Here is a 6,817-nt window from a genome sequence, read left to right as displayed (position 1 = left end):
ACTAACCAAACACACAATATACTTTGATTCGAAAATAAGGGAATTGGTCGTAGAATGTTTCGATCAACCCTATTTGGTATGCAGTAAACGAAGAGTCACATCAGTATAAGGACACTGATTCGCTTAACTGCTAGACGGATGTTTGGGATAACTACCCAACCACAAATTACTGTTCATCAGGGCTTTAAACATATCGATTTCTAAAGTCTTATGGCATCCGGACTAAACACAAACATAAATAAACACAATGCAATTTTTTTAAACTAAACTGAACAAGATAAAACAAATATAATAAAAGGCACATTCGGTTGTGAAGTTATTAAACCAGGCTACAAAATCAGAATTAGTTAATTTTGACAAAATGAAAGCAGTTCCTTGTCATTCTGAAATCTTTCCATGTCTTGTTTTTCTAAAGTCACCCATGCTTCAATGCCGTCTCCATTAGGAGTATCCATCAAAGAGCAACCAACACGTTTCTCCGGTCTAAGCGTTAAACTTGCAACTGCTGGATTTCCCCATCCGAAATCCACTTTGTTAAACGGAAATCCGCATAAACTCGAAAACATAACAGTTTTGTAATTCTAAGTCTTCTTCTTTACTTAACCTTGACGCGGCCGAATCAATGTTTTCACAAGCCTGTTGCTGACTTTTAACACATTCAAGTTCCATCTTCCCTTTTTGTATATTGGAAACCAACACCTTTAATGATGCTTCATTTTCATGTTTGGTCATGACCAAAAAAAATGACCCAAAATTTCCCACAGTAGTTTGCGACTGCTTTGGCACAAATTTATTTCGCACATTAACGACAACAAGTAAGATAGATTTTTTAAATCCTGCGGCCCATGTTTTGTATATTAGAGAAGTCAATACTTCGACCCGTGTAGGTTTGTTTATAGATAGTACTGTTGATCCACCTTCCGACATTGCAAGGACCTTATTCTTGAGGTCACTTAATTTTGAGTTCGAGAACACAAACTTTCTGGTGACAGGATTGATGCACCTTGTCCCCAAAACCGCAGTTTCTGGAGGAGGTACATGGAAACTGGTTGTAGCATGGATCTGAAGAAAACGAGGGTTAAATGGGATTATATCTTGGTGATCAAGGGAGCCATAACGTGCTACAGAAGCCCAATGGCTCATGAGTGAGCCAAAAGTACTGGCATCACCAATTAAGTGAGATATGGCCACTGCCACCGCGATTCCACCACACGCAAAGTGATTGACTTGAACTCCAAGGAGATTGGCTCTCTTACTAGGAGAGTGTTGCCACCGGGACAAGCCATCAACAAAAAGTTGGCCAACAATGTCATCATCGTCATCGATATGTTGGGACATGTTCATTTGGCTATCGTGTTTGGCTTCGACAAACACAACTCCCTCATCGTTACAATGCATGTAAGTTGATGTGGGTGAGTGTACCCTGCTGGCAAACGGATAGTATCTGGTTAGGCTTTGTGACAATGATTCCTTCATCTTCCGCACTTTGTCATCAGGGGTTAAACTGCAACTTTTATCGTTTGGGTAGTAGAAAATTAGCGGAACAAAGTTATGTGAGATGTACTGATCAAACTTGGAAAGATTATAAGTTCGTAGATGAGATGGAGTTGGAGATGAGGGTTTGATTAGTTCTCGAGAAATGATGGTGTGAGGCTGTCTTCCTTCGAATTCTAGCAAATACCCTATCATCATCAACTTTTAATGGAAAGACTCTTTTTATTTTAATCTTGTAGCTGCGGATTAAACGTAGATATATAGTGCCACCATGTTTGTATATATCATTATGTTCATAGCAGTTACAATCTTTTCATTTAATGATCCTTATCTTCCATACTTTTTTATCCCTAGAAGGGGACAAAAACATCATATATAGTGACAAAATATTTATTCAAAATATGGATGATAATAAAATAACCATTGATGAAAGACAATTCAGACTTGTTTTGCTTTATTTATTTTGGCTGAGTTCATACTTAAATTTATACACATATATAGTAAAGCTTTAATTAAGTGGCATAAATGGAAAAAAAAGATTAAAAACAAATAATGTTACATTGTAATTATATGTACCCTCTAGGGATTTTAATGCATTTGACGCAAATGATTATATTTTTTTCTTTGTGTGTGTGTGAATTGAATGACTAATTGGATCATTGACGGAACATTGACCCGGTCCATTATATCTATTCCCCGAGTACCATAGACCATCCCACATAAGAAAACCCACCATAAATGAAAAAACCCTCGACCCAACCTCGAAGTCTGGAACCCCGTATTTTTTGTCACATGCATGTGGATGTGGAACTAGAATCAAATACATCATCATCATCGTCATCGTACTCAGTAAATTGTAAATCTCACCAATAGCAAAATTATGGTAGAGTCCGAAAATGGTAAAATGTAAATACCTTTACCTCTACCTCGTATGAATAGAGAGTCTGTTTTAGTAATATCCCTAGCTCAATAGAACCAAATACCTTCCTCTTTTTATATTTAAGTCTGTAGGTGTCCTACCTTAACGACTTGAGCTAGGGATCATTGGCTTGACGAAAAGAATATTCGTATATGTAAAGAAAACTTTAAAAAAATAGTTAGAAATAAAATAGGAAGATAGAGTAAATTGCTTTTTACGCAACAAAAAAAATAGAGTAAATTGTTTTTAGGCCACGTGATTTAGTCTTATGGACAAGTTTTAAGCTTAAAATCAGTTTCTAAAGTCTTATGGCCTACGAACCACGCACAAACATAAATAAACACAATGCAGTACGTTTGAAACTAAACCGAACAAGATAAACAAAGATAATAAAAGGTAGATTCGGTTGTGATGTTATTAAACCAGGCTGCAAAATCAAAATTAATCAATTTTGACAATATGAAAGCAATTCCTTGTTATTTTGAAATCTTTCCATGTCTTGTGCTCTAACGTCACTGATGCTTCAATACCATCTCCATTAGGAGTATCCATCAAACAGGAACCAATACGTTTCTCATGTCTAAGAGTTACACCTGCAACTGCGGGATTTCCCCATCCGAAATCCACTTTGTTAAAAGGGAACCCGCATAAGCTCGAACACACAAAAGTTTTGTAATTTTCTAACTCTTCTTCTTTACTTAATATTGACAAGTACGAATCAACTTTTTCACGAGCCAGTTGATGACTTTTAACACATTCAAGTTCCATCTTCCCTTTCTATATCTTGAAAACCAACACATCTAACGACGCTTCACTTTCCTGTTTGGTTGTGAACAAAAAAAAACGACCCAAAATTTCCCACGGCGGTTTGTGGCTGCTTTGGCAAAAATTTATTTCGCACGTTCATAGGAACAAGTAAAATAGATTTCTTAAATCCTGCGGCCCATGTTTTGTATATTAGAGAAGCCAATACTTCAACCCGTGTAGGTTTTTTTATAGATAGTGTTGATCCACCTTTCGCTAGTGCAACGACCTTATTCTTGAGGTCATTTGATTTTGAGTTCGGGAACACGAATTTTCTAGTGACAGAATTGACGCACTTTGTCCCCAAAACCGCAGCTTCAGGAGGAGGTGCATGAAAACTGAGCGTAGTGGGGATTTGAATAAAATGAGGGTTAAACTGAAGTACATCTTTGTGATCGAGGGAACCATAACGTGCTACCGAAGCCCAATGACTCATAAGTGAGCCAAAAGTACAACCATCACTGAAGAAACGTGGATCGACTCACTGGTGGATGATCTACTTTCCTCGGGTGTGATTATGCTTTTTCACCGATGGTTCTCTTGGATCTGGGTTCTTCCACCTACAAAATGAACAGCACCGTCAACTTACCCCTCAGAAAGGGACAGAGGGGTCCTCTTTGGGGTAACCCTCCGGTGTGAGAATAAGTGTTTGTAGGAGAAGATAATAATGTGAGAGTAAGGAAAATGGAGTGTATTGCTTAATAGCTGAATACTCTGTAATTGGATGTAATTGAGTGTGTTACTGGCTGTAACTGAGTGTATAATTGGATCCCTCTCCTTGTGGAGTTGATGCTGTATTTATAGTGCTAGGGTTTCCACTGATTGGGCTAAGACCCAATTAGGGTTTTGTTGGCCTCCTCCAATTGATTTGCGCCACGTGTCCTTGGGGACACCTGGTGCTTTTTCATTGGTTATAATCACGTGGTAGCACATGGGTTATGCTGAGTTGTCCACCTTTCATTTGGCAGCTGTCAACATCAGCATATTCTTATTCCTTAAAAAGATACCTTCTGGAAGGTTGTCTGACGTGCACAATCAAGGTTGCCCTAATCCTGATTTGGATAAGGACGAGGTTGATTATGTGCATGTGTGATATGCGCCTATCCTGAGGATGCGCGAGGTCTTCTCTTTATTCTCACGCGCAGATGTTTCATGCGCATATGTGATGCACAAGCATGTGATATGCGCCACGCGCATATGTGATATGTGTGAGCATATGTGATGCGTGAGCATATGTGATGCATGAGCATATGTGATGCCTGAGCATGTGTGATGCCTGAGCATCTGTGGTGCCTGAGCATGTAATGCCTGAGCATGTGATGCCTGAGCATGTGATATGCGTGAGCATATGTGATATGCGCCATGCGCATAGGTTTTAGCTTTGTGCCTTCATAATGTCTTGTTTTCAAGACTCTTCTGTATCTTGTGGGTTGACCCGCCTCGCTCGGTGTTGAGGCGGGTACATATCTCTTCAAGCCCCCCCAGTCTAATGTGTGTCTTGTCTCGCGCGAGCGAGGTAAGATAGATATTAGACTTAATAGTTTGCTCTTTTAATAGGGTTTTGTCCTTTTCTTCTTATTACTCCTGGCTGCGCGAAATTCTATCCTTTTGGTTGAAAACGAAACGTCCCTGAACGTGGTTGGTTGTTGCTGTCATGCGTCAGTGATGGAGACGTGTCAGACCTTTCGTGTGCTCGAGGTGCTACAGTTGCCTTTCGTGTCCCCTCAAATAGTGTCAGGGACACGTGTCGCGCTCGCGTTGGTCTGTTCGTGCGAGTGGTGGCGCGTGAACTCTGGCAGCAGCTGTACAGTTTCTTTTCGTGTCCCCTCACACGGTGTCAGGGACACGTGTCGCGCTCGCGTTGGCTTACTCCTGCGAGTGGGGGCGCGTGAAGTCCGATCAGCACCAATTTTTCTCTCTCCTGGGCCTATAAAAGCCAGCCCTTAAGAGTTTTTATTCTTCATCTTCTTGTTTATTATTCAGAGCTCTTTTCTTTCTTTGTATTCCGATTACCTTTGTTCTGCTTCCAGATATCTGTTCTTCAGAAGCATCCTTTGTTCGTTGTCACAGTTGTATGTCTGATAGCTCAGACAACACAATCTCCCCCATCCATTGCCGTAGAAAATCGTTAGTAATGTCTACATTGAAGAAGATCGGCAAGGGGAAGAAGGCTGCTGAGGCCTCATCGGAGGAGGCAGGGAGGACCAAGGCCGTGAAGAAGTGGAATGAAATCCCCTGCAAACTTAGGCAGTCCGATTTTGACAGCCTTATCGCCTCTCAGGGTTTTCTCCCTGAGTTTGGCTGCATGTTGCCTGGGTCCGGTCAAACGGCGGCGAACCCGCCTACCGGTCATATATCCCTTTACTGCCATTTTTTCACCCACTGCAACCTTCTTCTTCCGATGACAAGGTTTGTGGGTGCGGTGCTTAGGTTTTATGGGATTCATATATCCCAAGTCCATCCGTTTGGACTCGTGCGCATGACTCATTTTGAGTTCATGTGCAAATCTCAGCGCGAGGAGCCCACCCCTCGGCGCTTTCAGTTTTTTTATAAGCCCAAGATCCAAGATTCTTGATTCTCATTTATTCCTCGCAGTCAGAAGGTCAAGTGCTCCACTGTTTCATTCAAGAGCCTTCATGACTGGTCTGAGAGGTTTTTTTACATCAGGGCTGGTGTGATCCCCATCCGCATGACCATGCGCGCGATCTCTTCTGCGCTTGCGGATGTGGGTGTATTCAAGAACCCAACTGGCGCCTGGGTTAAAAAATTGACCGCCGAACCATCCCCCGCCAAGAAAATATGTGAGGAGGCGCTGGTGGGGGTCGGTATGAGCAGGAGGTGGGCCGATAGCGCGACTGAGCCCGTTATCCAAGTTGACGGCTTGCGTAAGTTAAACTCATTGTATTACTTCTGCGCGAACATAATTTGTTTTTCTGATATCATTTGACTTGTTTTGTGCAGTCAGCAAGGAGTATGTCCATGCCGCTTATGATGAGCACATGGAGGGTGACTCCGTCGCGCTGGGCGCTGGGGAGGTTGGGTTCCCCGATCGCTTCGATGACATGTTCATCCCTGTTGATCTGGGATTTCTGTTTGACAGCGATGCGCCTGGTAAGCCTTTGTACTTATGCATTTGCCTTTATAATACCAAATTTGGCTAACACTTCTGTTGCATGTATTGTAGATGCGCTCGAAAACTACGAGCTGGAGCTCGCGGAAGAGGAGGAGGAAGAGGAGCCGCCCCAACTAAAGCGTAAAGCTAAGGGGAAAACTGGCGCAGGGGCCAGTAAGAAGCAGAAGAAAGATGATGCCCCTGCTGTTCAGGATCCTCCTACTCAGGCGAAGGGACCTGAGAAAACCCAGGTGTTTACCACCAAGTTTTCCCTGTCTTCCCTGCCTCAAAAAGTGGGCAGACCTCCTGTCCACTTGAGGTATGGTGCCACTACCTCCTCCCTTCGCGCGTCGGAAAAGGGAAGCGGCGTTGCGTCTTCGACAGGTATACTTTGCTTTATCCTTTATGGTTCTATGAGCGCGATTCTGATAGAGTTACTAATGAATCTTTGCTCACTCAAATGTTTGTAGAGCCGGCGACGTTGGTGG

The 6,817-nt window shown here is 42.3% G+C and overlaps 1 pseudogene; it reads right to left on the bottom strand.

The window, feature by feature from the left end:
- Nucleotides 1-303: 303 nt before the first annotated feature.
- Nucleotides 304-1,770, bottom strand: LOC143542349 (diaboline synthase-like; annotated as a pseudogene).
- Nucleotides 1,771-6,817: the final 5,047 nt, after the last annotated feature.

The sequence above is a fragment of the Bidens hawaiensis genome, unplaced genomic scaffold (genome assembly GCF_021521415.1).
Source record: "Bidens hawaiensis isolate Kalapana, Puna unplaced genomic scaffold, B.hawaiensis_p1.1 tig00012834_1, whole genome shotgun sequence".
Taxonomy (NCBI): Eukaryota; Viridiplantae; Streptophyta; class Magnoliopsida; order Asterales; family Asteraceae; genus Bidens; species Bidens hawaiensis.
Note: the sequence above shows the minus strand (reverse complement) of the source record. Positions and strands in the feature narration are given on the sequence as shown.